Below are 18,589 nucleotides of genomic sequence, written 5' to 3' on the forward strand. Positions count from 1 at the left end.
GCACTACCTGTATGTACTGTGCATAGTACTGTACACACAGTACATACTTTGTATACGTTCACTAGCTATATTATTGGAATATATGAATGTATCCAACAACAAGTAGAAAAAAGCATACTTTATGAAGGATTACTTATAAACTCATTTCATTCCAAAACAGGTTGGCATTTCTTAAAAGGTTACTGGGTTAAATACTTTCTTGAAACAGAAAACTACACAATTCTTTCTTTTCAGGCCAGAATAACAGATGAAATAGAATACTCCTGTATGTCCTGTTTTTTTTACCTTCTCTTTTCTTTACTGTATCACTTCCCCACTCATGTCCTCTCCATATCCTACCAGCCAGTGACCTCTGGTCACCTCAAAGCTCACCTTCAGTATTCAAATTATTTCCAGCACTTCTCTGCACAATGAGCAAATTTGCTTCTGCTGAAGGCTTTCAGATGCATGATTACTCTTTCTCTGTTGTGAACGATGTATGAAGCACTTTAGAAATACAGCAGGCGCTTTGGCTCATAATTATCAGGTAGTGCTAACAAATTAGCTCTTTGTCAGGGTGGTACAATGAGAGGCTGTGGTATAGTTACACAAGATATTTTTGCACTCCTTGTTACCTCCTCTCGCAAAGCGACTAAATGCTGTAGCATGCATGGTACTAATTCCTTAAAAGCGCTTCATTGAAAGGGGTACCTGTGTGCCTTATTGTATGCATTACAAGGACAGCACCTGTCATATCACAGTGTCCCTAGTCACCAAACTTGGTGTAGGTTTAGAAAATGTGGTCCAGAGGGAAGAGTTGTCACTTATCCACCAGAAGCACTTAAAGCACTAGCCTGGTTTTCCTAAGAGGCCCCCCTACAGATCCCGCCTAACCTTGCTCAGCTTCTAAGATCTAACAACATCAGGCTTTGTTCATGAGAGATAAGTGTTTCAATTGAGAAAAGAGAGATAGAGAGGAGGCACACACTCAAAATAATTTACAGCCTGTTTATGTAAAGAAGACTAAGCTAATCATGCTGCAGTGATGCTATGATTTAATTAAATGGATCACATGCGTTCTCAGACTGTTCCTGGCAGAAGCCACACAACCAGGCAATCAGGAGCAGCCATGTTCTCTCTGAGACCCAGTCTATCAGTATAACACCCTAGGAGGGGCCTCCTGCACAGCGGCATCTACAGTTACAAACACAATACAAGGCTTCAGGCAGCTCAGCTTACTGACACCGAAAAGGTGACCGAAAGTCTTTGTGACTTCATATTACAAAGTTACATTGTGGTGATTTCTACTGTACATCATCTAGGATGACAGACTGTTATTTTGGCCAAGAATAATATGTATTGATTTTGGTTTTTTTTTGTTTGGTAGTAGGAGAAACCATGGCATTTAGAGTCAACCTGTTATTTTCTTCCGTAAAACCAGGTATTAATTAAGGGATACATGGATGTCCAGAGTGACCTCAGTGTTTAAAAATGTATAGTATGCAAAAACATCTGGAGATTCCAGGTTTTGAAAACAAAATATGACAAATCTGAATTCCCTCCTCACCACCACACACATTTCATTCCCCCAAAAACCTGTGCATAACAGAATGTCACCTGCGCATTTAACTGAGTGATTTCTCACCACACAGTTTATGAATTCTTGTTAGTAGTTTACTCCGACTGTGGCTTCAAAAGGCAGGTTTGTCCTCTGAGTCACAAAACCCATTTTGTTTTACTTCATATTATTTTTTTATTTCTGAGTAGTTCCTGAGTTGCCCAATCACTAAAGGTGCTTCCATAGAGCGCAGGCTGTACTGCGGACACTGCCGGTGTCTTCCATGAGTCAGCAGTGATTGGGATTCCCCAAGCAGCTGAGCACAACTGGTGCTACATTGCTGAGCTGCAGTAGGTGGGCTTGTGCCTCAGCATGTCACACACTGTTGAACCCTTGGGACTTGCCAGAACACAAGGAGAGATGCTTCTTGAGTTGGTGTAAGGCAGTGTAGCTCACAATATGCCAAATGGCAGTCAGTTGTGGTGGTGAGCTGAGCTGATCAGCACATCATGATTCAAAGCACAGAGGGTATTTAGAAAATGGTGGTTTGAAGAAGAAAAAGCACTTTCAACTTTGTAAGTGTTGGATTACAAAGTGGGAACACTCTTCTTTGTGATCTTCATGACTACACAAATGTTCTACTGAAACCCTGCTTGCCTCAGAGCACAAAGTCAATGATGATTACCCACAGCTTTATGCTGTTATTTTATTATTATTGACAGCAAAACATAAATTACCCTCTTCATGATGACTATTAATGCTTTCCTTCTAAGTTTAGGTAACAATGTACTGTATATAGGAATGGTCATAAGAACATAAGAATGGTTACCCACAAGAGGAGGCCATTCAGCTCATCTATAGTCTTTGGTAGTTAACATCTGATGCAATTAATATCTGAGGATCTCATCCAGCTTTTTCTTGAAAGAATCCTGGGTAAGAGCTTCAACGTCATGGCTGGGTAGATTTTTCCACACTCCCACACAACTTTGTTAAAGGAGTGCCTCCTGTTCCGGAAATACAGTACACGTGCAAGTAGGTTTCTTTTTTTGTACTCTGGCCTGCTGTTCCACAATTATTTTGAAGAATTCCAATATTTGAATTTATCAAAGCTTTAAAGATTTTGAAATCTTTCAGTCTTCTCTGTTTAAAACTAAAAAGGTTCATTTCTTTCCTCCTGTCAGCATAGGACATTTCTATTACACTTAGAATGTATGTTATAATTTCAGTCTTTTAATTTTCTTTTAATTTTTGTAACCTAAATCATACACTTTATTCTATGAAATCAAGACCTTGCCAGTACATTTTACAATTTTAACTTAACATTCCTTGATTTGAATATTATGTGTTTGACTATAACCCTAACACTTTGATTTATTTTTGCTTCTCTACATTGTCTAGAAGATGTTAATGATGCCTTCACTTAAACACCTACTTTATGTCTTTGTATAAGTAGTTTCATCAAGCTCTTTTCCATTTTGTATATACAGTTTGTTTTTACTACCAGCGTATAATACTTTGACTTGTCTACATTAAATGCCATCTACCAGGTGCTTGCTCAGTCTTGAATTTTTTCTTCTTTTTTTTCAGTTGTGAATACCTGGGGGAAAGAGGCACTTTAAAACCTTCCCTGCTTTACTCTTTTTGAGTAATTCCCTGTCTTTTACTCTTTTTGTAAAGAAGTATGTGAACTCATTACGATATTTTTACTTACTCTCAAAATGCTCCTTTGACAAATGTGTGTGTATTTCGTTCTTAGAAAAGTCATTCCGAAATTTGGAATTGTGTAAAACGTGAAACTTAACAGTTCTTCAAATTACTGTACTCTGGTCTTTTGGCAATTCAGTGAAGGAGAAAGTGGAGAAAACATAAACATCCCCTAAGTACTGTACGTAAATGGTTTAATTTTTACTTCCCCTTGTCTGCAACAGTCAAATTAATAAAGATGAGCTGTGTTGCAGTCACTAACGTTCATTAACATTTCAAATTCTGAACAAGTTCTCTCTTGCTCTCATTCCTTAATGGTGTATCTTATTTTAATGAGTAAGGTCATAAACAGCCTGAAACCAAGTACAAAGTCTGTACTTTTTCCAACCATTAACAAACTAGCACAGTACTGTACCCTGAGAAGAAAAGTAAAGGACAGGACTTGTTTAACAAAACCCAAGAGAACTTTGTAGTTAGTACAGTAGTTCCCATCTCTTACTTGTATTAGTGGCAGAAAATGAAAAATAATGAGGCACCTTGCCCCATTTGCTCCCATTTGCCAAGCTATATAAATAAGAACCAGCATTGTTGAGGACAAACTCCTCAATGGACTGGCATCTGATGGGTTCTCTGATCATTTTACCTTTAACAATAAGAAAAAGCTCCAGTTATGGCTTGAATACACAAATTATATACTGACAGTCATAATTTCATATATTTTACACAAGATGCCTACATAATGTATATTCAGCTTAAGAAAAGCATAACACATTATATGTATGTTCTGGTTGGTCAAACAATAAGATTTTCAGTATCAGTTATATACACACAGGCACAGCATGGTGGTGGACTGGTTAGCATTGCTGACCAGCATTGAATTGCACTGTTAGGGCCCTGGGTTCAGTTCCAGACCTGGGGTGCTATCTGCATGGAGTTTGAATGTTCTCCCAATGTTTTCTGTGGGAGGAAACAGGTTCACCCAGAGGAAACCCATGTCCAAGAACACTCTGGTAGGTTACGTGGCTTCTGGGAGAATTGGCTTTGCTGTGAGTGTGTGCATGTCTGTGTCTGTATCTATGAGTGCCCTGCAGTAAACTAGCATCCTGTCCGGGGTGTACGCTGCCTTTCGCCCATTGCTTGCCGAGATAGTTTAGAGATCCAGCAAGTATGTACTTCATATGGGATGGTTACGTGCTACTTGATTGGATCAGCCAGTTAGAAAATGGAATGATGGGTCATATAAACACATACCTGACTAGGGTGACTACCTGTGTGGATACCACACAGACTTAAACACACAGGAAGAGTTCAGCGATGCTTTTTTTGCTTGTCCTGCTTTCGAAATCTTTTCAGTTTGTCAATTTTCTCAGTCTTATAAATCTTCATAAGATTTCATATTCTCTTCATAAATCTGAAAATATGCATGGTATAGAACAGTGCTTTGATATCATATGATATGAAATTGTACTCTACAAGATGTTCTTACGATTAGGGTCTTGGACCAAGCACTGTTACGATGTGTAGTTCTGAACCCTATGCAGACAGTATAATGTGGAAGTAAGTGGAAAAGGACAAAGGGGAGGAGACGATGAAGGTCAGGGCAGGATGACAAACAGGGGGGCGTGATGACAGTGAACTGGTGCTCGGGGGGTGTGGCATCCTCCGGGCATCCATCTTCCTATGCAGAGCTGGGAGCAGCAAGCAGTTTTGTTTTCAGACACAAATTGTCTGACTTATCCACTCATTGTTTTCTTGCCATTCCATCCAGTTCAGGGTTGCGGTGGATCTGCAGTCTATACCCACAAGCAGAACTCGCCAGGCACAAACACACTCCCATGCTCACACTGGGCTGGGCAGTGGTTCTGTGGATAAGGATCTGTGCCTGTGGCTGGAAGGTTGCCGGTTTGTATCCCGCGGCCAGCAGAGGAATCCTACTCCATTGGGTCCCTGAGCAAGGGGCCCTTAACCCCAACTGCTCCAGGGGTGCCGTATAATTGGCTGACCCTGCACTCTGACCCCAAACTTCTCTTCCTGTCTGTGTATCTCATGGAGAGGAAGTTGGGGTATGTGAAAAGACAAATTCCTAATACAAGAAATTGTATATGGCTAAGAAAGTGATTTTAGCTTATCCCAGAAGCCAATTAACCTACAGTACCAGTATGTCTTTGGACTATGGGAGGAAACCAGGGCACTCAGAGAAAACCGTTGCAAACACAGGAAGAGCATATGAACTTCATGCAAAGAGTACCCCAAGTCCAGAATTCAACCTAGGGCAGGGAGATAGCAATGGTGACCATTGTGCCACTGTGCAGCATGCTTATTAACCATTAAAAAACTTCCCCGGTCTTCATCAAGTGCTTCCCTCTGTTATCTTGCCAGTAGCTAGATGTTGGTTTTTCCACTCCTCTTTTTAGTAATGAGAGCAAGGAGTAATGACAGCCGGGGGCACACCACAGACACAGTGGTTAACTGATACACACTTCTGAGAATTCTTGAGAAAGCTGGGTTTCACTGTGACTAGATTTCAGCTGAATGCCTTAATGGAGTTTATATATACACTCATATTTTGCTTACTTTGATTCAATGGCACAAAAAGGTCAGCTCATTTAGTGTTCATTTAACACCAGAACCAACAGACTGACCTTTAAAGGGAACCTACTCAATTAGCATCTTTTTTTCAAATTAAACCACTATTGAGAACGTAAATGACGTAAGTGAGGCATAAATTACATTACAGTGAAATTGCATTTACAGTATATCCTGCTATTCATTAATTGAAAATGTATGTAAAAAGTTGGGCACGGTTCTCTCTTTGAGTCCACCTGTATGAAAAGCATTGTATTTAGGATTCTTTAACATTCACTGTATTTGGTCTTTGTATTGTCATTCAGAGATGAAATTAATGTGCCATTCTGCTGGGAATGGTATCATGGAGATACATGTCTGCTACAAGGTTAAATGATATGACAGATTTCATAAGATGAATACTTTTCATAGTTTACTCTGTTTACTATGAATATTTGCTATTACTGTAAGCTACAGTACTCAGGAAAAAATAGGGTTATGTTCTCATCACCGATTTTTTCAGCAAACAGTAGAATCTATAAAGACAATATACTGGATCATACACACATAAAATACTGTTTATTGACAGTAATGCTGCCTGTCAGGAATACACTACATAACAATGATGTCTGAAATACACAAGACATGTTCAGGAAGATCATGAGACAAGTGGATGAGAATGGTAGTCTGTGACCTTGTTGTTTTCCATTGTTTTTGTGTTGGCTTCTTTTACTAAAAGATGTTATGGATTTCTTGCTGAGCGTGCAAAGCTAAAGATTTCATTTCGCCTGTTATTCTGTCTTTCCATTTTCACTTAGAATGTATCATGTGAATTTCACAAGACATTATCTGATCCAATCTGACATTAGGTTTAATCTTATATCTATGGCTAATTTTTATGTTTTGTCTTGGAGTTTATGTGGGTTAAAGTCTGCTGTGAGACATGTTAGCTGATTAGATCTGCTGTGTAGGTAAAACATGTTGGGGTGGTATAGGAGTCTCATTCAAACCAAAAAGTGTGAGCAGATTTGCTAATAAAAATATTATATAACAGCTTTTTCTGCAGAGAACAAAAACGTTGTTAATATACAGTATTATGTATGAATGCATTTTAAAATGTATGTATTAGGAAGAGGCAGTGAAAAATTAGGGTATATTTCCAAATATACTTCACTATTTCTTGAAGCAGGATTCTCATGACATTTCTGTCATATCACTGTACAATAACAATATAACTTTTATTGACTGTCAGCTGTTACCATAACAAATTCTCTTTTGATGTAAATAAGCATTCCAAGGACGCTGTTACTTCTTGGATTGCTGAAACAGGACATTATTCAGAGAGAGGCCACAGTAGTGTGAGTCAAACAATCCCCTAATCCGGCCTAGATTTTGAGGATGGTGCACACCAGATGTATAAATACCAGCATTATTCTCCTTCAGGCTCTATGTGGTCAATCTCAAATGTCTACTTCATGAAGGATGCACTATGATGTTCAGTGTCTCACATCATTTCCAGTGTTTGGCCCAGAGAATGGCAATGACTACATTTTGTTTCTGTTGTTAAGGAGATGATCCCTGTGTGTTCTGAATAGAACAATACATGGTACATCCTGACCACCTATTCAGAGCATCCCTTAAGACAAATGTACACCAAGCATATCTTATAACAGGATCTTTTGCTGAAGCTTTTATTGCAAATTGCAGTGTACTGACAGTGGGTGTTGTCCAAGCTATGTTTGAGTTTTCCTCTTAAATGTTTACTCCAATATTTTTTCTTCACAGCAGCAGAAATGGATCTGGTTAGATGACTGGTCTCTCCATAGCTAGAAAGAAGTTGAAGTTTTGTTGTGAATCCCTGCATTCCATTTCCTTGTATCACCAATATTCTTGGTGCTGAAATGTCCTGTGGAGGCACATAGCTCTGCTTCTGTGTTGGGGCATACAGTATGTTGAACTCTTCTTCTTCCATTTCTGTATGTTTTTATATACTTTGGCTCATCATAATATAAGATGTATTATTTGTTCCAAATGCACAGCAAATCCCTCCTTTCTGTTGTCCATTTACATTCAGATGTGGTCTGATGGAACATCTGGCTGTGCTGCTCTTCATCAGGCCAGTTGCCAGTGCCGTGATAATTATTCACATGTGCCATTGATAATTCATTGAAGACAACACTTTTAATTCTACTTTTCCACAATTTTATCAATACCTGCTGAGACTTTTCTCCTAATTAGAACACAACCACATACGCAAAAAATGTTGCTTCTCTTTCAATAGTTTGAATCATCACAATGATATAAATGACTACAATTCTGCAGGCTCAATTATTTCTGTAAACACACAACACATTCTCCAAGGCATTGAAGAGATTTCCTGCTTAAAGGGAATTTTAAAATATGTTATTAATCTATCCATTTTCTAATCACGTTATCCAGTACAGGGTCATGGGGGAACCATCGTGGCAAGCAACAGGTGTAAGGCAGTGTGCACTCTGGAGAGGACACCACCACAAGGCACATAAAAACTCAGACACTCACACCAAGGCCAGTGTTTTTAGAAGCCAATTAGCCTCCCAGAATGTCTTTGGACTGTGGGAGGAAACCAGTGCACCCACTGAAAACCCGAGCAAACATGGGAAGAACATACAGTACAAGCTCTGCACAGACAACACCCCAGTTTCCAAAATTGAACCCAGGGCCCCAGCACTGTAAGGCAGCAATGCTGACCACTGTGTCACCATGCCCCCCTAAGCTATTCATAATTATTTTAATCATAGCTTGAAATTCCATGTTCATATTTGCAATGTAGCCGCAGTTGGCATGCCAAATAGCATTAAAGGCATGATTAAATTTCCTGTCATTGATGTATATGGACATTGTGCACTGTAATTTCATTCTGTATCCTTGTACGTGAAATTTTTCTGAAAAAACTGGGTTGGCCACGCATTTTTGTTTGACTTCCTTGCCACGCTTTCTTAGAGACCTGACGTGGGTGTGAACTGTCCCACAAGTGCGAGTGTGAAAAATACAAAAAAGGCACAAATTTCCACAGGAAGTCACATGTTGAAACTGAAGACAGGCCAGACTGAAAAGGCCACTTGCACTCTCTTAAACTGGCAGGTGGCTTGCAGTCTTGTGGGATTTTGACTGAAAATGTGCTTTCTTCTAGATGGCTGCTGCTCTTCATTCTCAGATTTGGGATGAACTTTTGAAGTAGAATGAGAACCGTTCCCCTTAAGAAGTTAGGGAAGTATATGGGAGGTGGTGTATGAAGGGATCTCCCCCAGTGAACACATCTGTCAGTTGGATTGTGATAGGTTTACTCTAAGCTATCAATAGTTTTGTCAGTTAATGGTTACACTGCACTTAACATACAAAGTAATTCCAAATTCCTTTCCAGCATGTGCTATGCTCCTTAGGTGGATATTGGTCTTAGTTAAACAATACCATGCAATATTGAATATATACATAGTTATTGTACATGTCTCCTGTAGATCGTCTTTATATTCTTGTAAAGAATGTAAACTTTGTGTGAAATTTGTTAGGAATTTCGATTCTTCTGTGGTCTACTTCTCATAAACATCTATGCATTTTATTATATAGACAACCTACTTCTTCTGTTTCTATCTTCTTTTCCATGTCAAGACCTTCTTTGTTCTCTGAAGAAGTTCAGTCTACGTAATAAAATGCACAGAGTTTTGAGTTGATACACACCCAGGACAATTTGTGTTCCAATATATCTTACCACAGTCACTGTCTGGCTGACAGATGACTGAGTCAATGCAATGCTGTAAAAATGGCAAGCGAGAATACTGCTTTCTGCGTAGTCAGTCAGGAGCTGGCTCTGTGATGGTAGCAGTATTATGGGTATGAAGTACAACAAGCCTAATTTGCTTGTCTATTCATACACTTTACTACACCTCCAAAGCTAAGTAGTGTGAAAGGAACATGTAATGAAGGGATATTTTCTAAATGTACTCCTTCAGAGTATTTTTTAAGCAAAAAAGTTTCTTCCTTTTGCTGAAGACATTGTATGACAGGAATAATGCACTCCAGTGCATGCACTGTGCTCAGTAATGTCATATCAAAGAAGCTGGAGAGCAGAACAAACCCTAAGACATCTTCTGCCCATTTTTAAATCACCCATTTGTGTGTTTATCACTTCACTTGGACATCATATTACATTCACTCTTCACCTAGAGATGGTCTCCTTTCTCTATGCTCAGCTGTGCTGCTACTCTACCAACATCCACTTTGCCTAAATGAAAACTGTTTTCTAGCACTGTCTCCAAAGCCAACCAACCACAAACAGTGAGCTTCATCTGGAATCAGCTTTTCAAAGACTCCACTCATTTGGCTCAACCCTGTCTTTGACCAGGAATCTCAACCCCCAAGTCTTCTACTTCTGTTGAATCTAATCTGCTCTCCAAACGCCAGCAACTTGTGCTTCAACTCCACTGCTTGGTCCCCAGGCCCCCCTCTGCTCCACCAACCCATGCCCTCAGGCCACCCCCAAGCCAGCCATACCAGTATGATCACAGATCCACCACACCTCAGCTCCATCACCCACCTGTGCCCTCAAGATGGCAGCCTACAGATGGATTAAATCACAGAACTTTAAGTCTTTTGACTAGGTGGTTTTTGTTTCAAAAGATCTTTTTTTATATATTATCCCATTTGCTGCTAGAATTTCACTTTTGGTTGTGTTTCGTAACATCCTCTCTGAAAAAATATTCTTCTGGACACTAAATACCATAATATGGGTTTGGACCTTTCTGCAGGGCTGCTTTTTTGTGTGTTCCTGGACAATGTCACTTCTTCCTTTCGATCCTTTGATTTTTTCTGTCACTGAGAACTCTGGACTGTTTTCATTTCTATTTCCTGAGTTACTTAAGCAGTACTAAGGGCTTCCCCATTAAGATCCCTGAAGAAGTGAAGCTTGAATTTAAACAACCCTGAAAGAATTTGAAACAAGTGTAATCTCCTAAGCATCAGTCACATTGTAGTGCAAGTAAAAAAAAATAATATATTTTTGTGAATATATCTATGCATATATGTGCACAACTATGTGTTTTTTTTATATATTGTTGTTTCAGTATGGGAATGTTCTTGATCTCACATACATTCACTTTTTTAAAGCATACCCCTTTTAATTAAATTAATTAAAGGAATCATTTATTCTTTAGGCTCCCTGAAATATTTCTGGAAGACAAGGCCGTAATTCCTAAAAAAAAAAAGAGTTTCCATAGTGAAAAAGAAAAGCAAAACAAAGGAAATCTGTCTTTTCTTTTCAGGGTATTTTGAAGTTAAATTGAACATAGAGAGTGGGTGTCTGAATATCTTTGACTCAGTATTTTGAAAATTATACAGTGTTATTTTCAAATATTGGTGCTGATGCGGTCATTTCTTATATTTTAATTAAAGGGGTTATGATTAAGGTATAATCAACTTTACACAGTAAAATGAAAGAGTTTTTTGTTGACAAATGACAAATATGACTTTTGAATATAATGGTCCAAATTCTGCTATACTGCAGAGTTTTCTACAATTTGCATTAAAAATGCTACTGTAACTGCTACACAGCTGCCATTACCACTACAAACTATGAAAGTAAGTACGAAGACTCAATAATTCTTTATTGTATCTCAGACTTTTCCAAGTACTCAGACACTTAAAAACAAACAATATTTCTGTTAAATATTAAATTGAGGGCTGGACATCATGAGTATGCATGCTTTCCTTTCATTACCAATGTGAATCATTTAAATAAATGTATTTAAATTACTTTGTTGTAGAATCTATTTGAGTTTGAAATTGATTTAGGACAGTCAAACTCAAGAAACACTAGTTCATTTTCTTGTTTCATCTGCTCCACAACATTCTGCAACTCATTTCTTAAGTATATTGCCCTCCAGTGGCCAATACATATTAGTGAAACCTGTCCTGTTCAATTTATTGTCTGGTTTTCACTGGCTGCCATATTGTTAGGATCCAAGGGGTGTTGTTTCCAGTTAGCATCTTGACACACACCCTAACACCAAGGCAACCTTTCCCAGAAGCCAATTAACCTACCAGCATATTTTTGGACTGTGGGAGGAAACCAGAGCACCTGAGGGAAACCTAATGGAACACAGAGAGAATATATAACCTCCTTGCAGATAGCTCCCCATGTCCAGAATTGAATCCAGGACCCAGTGTGGTGAGGCAGAAATGCTAACCAATGCTGCACTGTGCTGCTGCCACTTATGTTTCAATATCTACAATATTAATGTCTTAAATTCAGAGTTGACATTATAGTATATATTATACTGTTTTATAATAATAACAATGGCTGGGAGAAAATGACGCCAGGTCAATAATATTCAGGTAGCTCTACAAATGGGGTTTGCGTGGAACTGAAAAAAGTCCTGTATGTGGTTTTTCAGCAAAGCACCTACAGTATGTAATACTGCAGACATGTGGTAATAGATTTTGTGGTCAGACAAGACAAATATGGAACGTTTTGGTCTAAATGCAAAATGTTATATCTGATGCAAACCCAACATAGTGCTCCATTCACTCAACACCATCCCCACTGTCAGGCATAGTGGCAGCAGTGTTACAGTATGTTATCAGCAGGGACTCAAAAGCCTGTCAAGAAAGCCAATCGGAAAGGTCGCAAACGAGTAAAGTTCTGACAAATCACAGAGGAAAACATGCTTCAGCCCGTAATCTGAGTGTTGTAGTTGATCTAACATTAGCGTATTATTGGACTTTTTGTCATATAAGGTCATTTTCCTTCCCAACTCTATTTTGTCACCATTACGAAACCTAAAAAGGTCAATGCACCTTTTTCACACTCTACACATGCACTGAAATTCATCACCATTATTTTAAGCAGATTATCTTGCTTGACATCTGTCCCGATTTGCGTTGATTGCTTGTCTCAGTGCTTCTGATAACGCATGGCAGTGTTTGTCATTGCCTAACTCTGACTTTCTGCATTTAGGGCTGTGGTTAGAGGTCAGCCAAAGTGATTTCCTGTGAAAAGAAGCTTTTTTGATTCCATTTGAAATCATCGTATCCTCTCTTGATTTGCATATTTTTGTGTGGGTCAATCTCAAAGAACAAATGTAATTTTTGAAAACACTAAGAACATAATATTGAAAGAATCAAATCTGATAAATATATATATAATGCATTTTTTAATCCTTTCCATGACTAGTCAAATAAGTGAGTTTTGGTCACATTAAGATTTTTTACTTCCTGATGTACTAGCTGTTTTGTGTTGGTTATTCAGATTAAAGCAAATAATATTGTCGAGCTCTGGATACATAGCATGGAAAAGGAGACCAACAGTCATTTAAAAATGTTTTAATAATAACAGAAATAGTGCCTATACATTGCTTGACCAATTGCTAAAGCCTGCAAGCCTGCTGCAGCAAACACTGTACACTGAAATTCTTACTCCAGTGGGTGTAATATTATTTGAGAGAACTACAAATATTTTAAACAAAGCATGCAACGTTCATTTAAAAAATATGCATACACATAGGTTTTTACATGTTCAGCAACGGTTACAACCATTGTGTTTAATATTGTCATTACTGTTGTCATTACTAAATCTAGGGGAAAAAAGTTTGAAACCAAATACGTTTCCAAGAGACTTGCAATCAGAGGTTTACTCAGAATAAAAAACATCATTTAAAACAGGAAAACAAAATCGATTTCATACAAAAAATACTGAAAATTGACACCCTCAATTTCTTCTTCATATTGTCGTTTCAAGGACAATCAGAAAAAGTAGCTCATGCTAATTTGGATACAGCAGTGTTCCTCTGTAGGCAGCAGGTTGTTTATCAGTATGACTAAGCTTTGAGGAGGCAGTGTCTCTTGACGCCTACGTAGATCTTATTTCTTTCAAGTCTCATGCATGTTTTGCAGCCTTCAATGCTCACTGCCATACTCATTTTATGAGTGTCAAAGTGTCTGCTGTGCACTTTGTTTTACTACATATCATGTGACTTACAGGAAAGACAGAAACATGACCCTAAACATTTTTGCACATTTAGACTCACTTTAACCGGAGGCTAGAAAGGATTAGAACTCTAAAATACTTCAAGTATTGCCAGAAAAGAAAAAAGGTATTTTGAGTTCATAAAACTTTCACAAATACATATGACCCATGATATATACTGTAAATAAGATAAGTAATTATACAATATATGGTTTTGTCCTAAAATTGGGTATCTATTGCTGAAAGCAATCAAAACTTTTTAGCCTTTTTGCTTTTTTTCACGTGGCAATATTGTGTTGTTTATAAACAGAAGCTCAGCCAAATTCAAATCTCACACTCTGAGAACCCCTTTGTGTTCTGTTTCTCACATTTAGTGTCTGGCTCATCATAGGCAGTCATTTTACACATTTGGTGTTGCTAGACCTTATATTAGACCTTACTTATACAGTGTAATGTCTTCACTGTTCCTGCATATCTCCTACGCTCCTCCCTCTACTGCCATCACAACAACTCTGCTTGTTTAGTGGCTTTACTAGACTTTTCCTAACCAGACACAGCAATCTGACCATACAGTAATTTACTTGGTCCAAGCCAGTACAGCTACTGCTCCTTGCTTCTCCATGAACAAACCCACTCTCGAATTTCCCCACACTCAAGACAACCGGCACCCTGTGTTTGACATGTCCTCTGCTGTTTGATGTCCTTCACCTCCTTGGAGCTCCGGAACAAAAGTGACCACTCCCTCCCCCTTCCCTCTCTCTAGCCCTTCAGCTGTCCCACTTTTCCCCAATCTCTCCCCTTCCTCTCTTCTCCTTAATGGATCCACCCATCTCCTGTCCTTTATTCTAAAATGAATTTTAGATAGAATAAAAAGTCTGTGAAAAAAAGAAGAATCTCAGCAATGCTTTCCTTGAGCCAAGCACGTTAAGAGTGAAAATCTGCCTGTTAAATAATAAACTTGTAAGAATGACCACATCTGTCACCTTACTATAAATGAAAACTCCTAATGCTATTGCTTGTATGGTGAGGGATTAGATCACCTTGAAATGTTTTGTTCATCTTGGCCACAAGCCAAGCCTGGCTGCTTTAACACAATTGTCTGAAATTCTGCTCTGATATAGTGTGAGCTATTAAACCTTTTCGTTCATTTAACCTATGCTACGCATTTTGTCTCTTCGACTCCACCATCTGTTCTCACCATAATTGCCTCCTCAGTCTCTTTGTACCACTATAATAACCTGGATACCAACATTATAGTGATTCAAGGAGATAAAGAAAATGTTTGTAGCTCCCCAGCCTTGAGATTTTGTTTTCTCTATTGCATTTTGCAAACTGTATCCTATCGTCAAAGCCTTTATCCTTTCTTGGGGTTCCTTTTGAATCCAAAAATATGTCCTATCAACCAGTCATATGCTGTATCTGTGGTACACATTAAAGAAAGGTACTTTAAACCACTATTTATTGCAAACATTCCAGGTGTCTCACTTGGGTCTTTATTTGTAACCAATTGAATGAATTGGTTCCATGTAGAGTATACATTTTAGTTCTTAGGTTAGTGCTCTAGACATGATGAAGAAACGACATGTCTTTGAAATTGAATGGAAAAGAATATGACAGAAGAAAAATATTGAGAATATTGGGAAGCTGATAGGCTTTGTGAAGCTACTGGATTAGATAGTTAGCTATTACCACTCTGAGAAGCGAGATGGGTTGGATATTATTCTGCTACTACACTAATCCAAAATCATCAGACCCAACAGTTGTGGATCTACAGAATGAGACCAGTAGTCAACCTTAAGGTCAGCTTGAAGGGGTTTTCTTCAGGTCCAGGATTTCAGGACCCTGGCCTGAACTGTCCACAGACTAAGTATTTGGAAAAATATGTATAGTCATGTACATACCTGTGATTATTTACCCCAGGCTAGAGTACATATTCTGCAGTTGGATGCTGGCAAACATCCTTCCTGTTTTACAGTGTTAATCCATGCCCCTCTCTTTTGTACTCTTCAGAAACAAGAAAACCAGATTGATATTGTATTTGTTCTGAGTTGCACTGAAAAAGTTGGCACAGGAACAACATTCCAGTTTAGGCGACACAGGAGCTGACAATTAAGTATTTTGTCAATATCTTACAAAACTGGGTGATTGGCCTGGTAAGTAATCAGGCATAGAATGCATTGTGAAGCCATATGAGAGCCCTGCAGCGAGGTTGTACTTGTTAAGTTCTTCAGTTGAAATCTACACATGACAGCTGAACACAATTTATCAAGGGAGTGTGAATGTGTTAGTGGCCTTCAAAAGAAAATGATCAAATGTGAAAGCAGACAAAGAGTTTATATATTGAGCGGCTGTTGGCTGACTGATAGCGTGCTGGGGACTGTCCCATGTCTTCTTTCATGACAATTTCGAGGCAAAGTTGTGGGAACCGCACAGCTCGTTTTCATTGTCTGTGCTTCACATTCATATCTGAGCAGGTCCACATCAGGAAATGTAACGTATATAAGTGAGAGGTATTTGCAGCTTCAGAGTTCCTGCTATAGCTGTGTTTTCAGATGATCCAAAAGGGGTGTCAAATGATTTTGCCACATTACTGAAAGCAAACAAGTTGGGGTTTTTTTTACAGGGAAAGTCCCATTCTATTTTTCTTGTGTTTTGCAATTATAGAATGGACGGAAGACAGAATATGCGGTGTGACGTCACGTTGGTAAAAGGGCTTGGCTTACTGTCAGCGGGTTACTGCTCAAAGGTTACAACTGCGTCTTCTGGAAGGAAAGCAAGCCATTCTGAATTCCCCGTGTCAACCGCTATGTGGACACACAGGCCCTGTGTTTGATGATTTGTAAGTCTTGCCCAGCAACTCAGTTTAGCCGGCTGTCTCAGGCCCCAGATGGGTGGTTTACTTTGTGCTGAGTCACATGTTAGAGAAGCCCACTGCTTTTTAAACATAATATGGCCAGACAGCATACTGCTCTTTTAAGGAGTAGTTGGACAGATGAAGGGGAACTTTTTTTGGGAAAGAACAGAGTGAACTGACTAGGGTCCAGATTCCATCCCAACTGTGCAAAACAGGCATATCTATATACAGTAATTAAATCGATCGTAGTACAAAGCAACACTGATTGTATTTTTTTCAGTGGTAGCTGAACCAGAACACCAGAGATATACAGAAGACATGTTTTAATAAATACATCTCACTTGTTTGCAAAGCATTCATACTGAATGAAATATTGTAATTTAACAATTCAAAAAGGCTCTCTCCCATTAGTAATGCAGTGCACTGGTGGCCCAAGACCATAAGGTTATGAATTTCACAGAATCCATGGACAGAATACTTGAAATCAATGTAGCTTGTATTATCTAAAGACAGTTTGATTTGAACAATCCATACCTCTAGATCTGCAAACTACATCTCTACAGAATATGCTTGTGTGTGCTGATGTATATCTGTTTTACTGTTTATTATGCGGTATATATTTTTTAAATTAACGTGGAGATGAAAAAACCTCTCTGAAGAGATAAAAGTACAAAAATTACAAAATGTAGCCAATAATTTTAATACATGATGTTTTACATGATCACTTCAGTGCTGCTGCTTTTGGGAATTATACATTTGGTTATTCACTGCTCAGCTTGTACTGGCAGCCTGTGATCTACACTAATATACAGTACACTACAACACACTGTGTGTGTGCTGCCACATACTGGAGTACGAAGAACTGCAAGTCTTCAATACACTGTATATACTTATACAATATACAGAAACATAAACCATCAAATATTCTCTTCATTCTTAGTTCTAAGTAGCTCAGGTTAGTTAATGTGTAATGCCCCAATGAGACAAGAACAGTTTCAGCAGCAACAGTAGTTATATCAATGTTTACATCCACAGAAAAAGACATCTTCAGAAAGGTTGTTCACTAATTGCCCACTCTTGCTTACAACAGCTCAGTCCATTTCAAAGGTAATGATTTGATAATGTGAAAAAAAGCCATTTTCTGAGAGCACAATACTGAAGCATGAGGTGTACAATACACCAGGTTACATGATTGTACAATTTGAGAACATTTGTCTATGAGGAAATGTCTGATGTTGTATTGGAAGTGTATTTTCAGGTGCTGAGGCAAGTATGCTTTTTAAACAAGTGTGTTTCTCATTTTTTTTTTAAACTACATTCCGTGTTCATTACCACCAAATTTAGTGGAGCTTTAAACTCAGTGCAGTTTTCTGAGCTCTGCTTCTTTAGGAGTTAAAAAATGTTACTACTGTTAACCACTGTTAGCTCATTCTCCAATTATTCCACCTACACTGTATGCCGACTCCCAAAAAAACAATGTTTTTTCATTACTTAATTTTTTGTCACTACTGTTGACTCATCAATTCATAGAATATTCCTCCAGAAGACTGGGGGATTATGAAGGTGTTTTTCAGCAAACATGACATGAGCATCAAATGCTCTTCTTGGCAAACTGGTTTTCACCGTGCCACTCTCCCATGAATTCCATTTTTACCCACTCTTTCCGAGTCTAGTGGAGTCATGAACACTGACTCTAGCCAGGGCAAAAGATCTTAAGAAATGGTCTACATAACTTTTTCCAGACAAATATGTATCAATGACTTTCTTCAGAGGACTTTGGGAGTATCTTTAAAGCAGGGTATGCATCTAGATTCTGTATGGTGAGTACTTTACTGTGAGGAGAACCAAAGTTGAGTGTTTTACATGAAGCAGGACTGGCCCAAATAAGCCCCAATTGTTTAATGAAGTACTCTCACAGCTGGCCCTTGTT

The sequence above is a fragment of the Lepisosteus oculatus genome, chromosome 2, assembly GCF_040954835.1.
Source record: "Lepisosteus oculatus isolate fLepOcu1 chromosome 2, fLepOcu1.hap2, whole genome shotgun sequence".
In the NCBI taxonomy this organism is placed as follows: domain Eukaryota; kingdom Metazoa; phylum Chordata; class Actinopteri; order Semionotiformes; family Lepisosteidae; genus Lepisosteus; species Lepisosteus oculatus.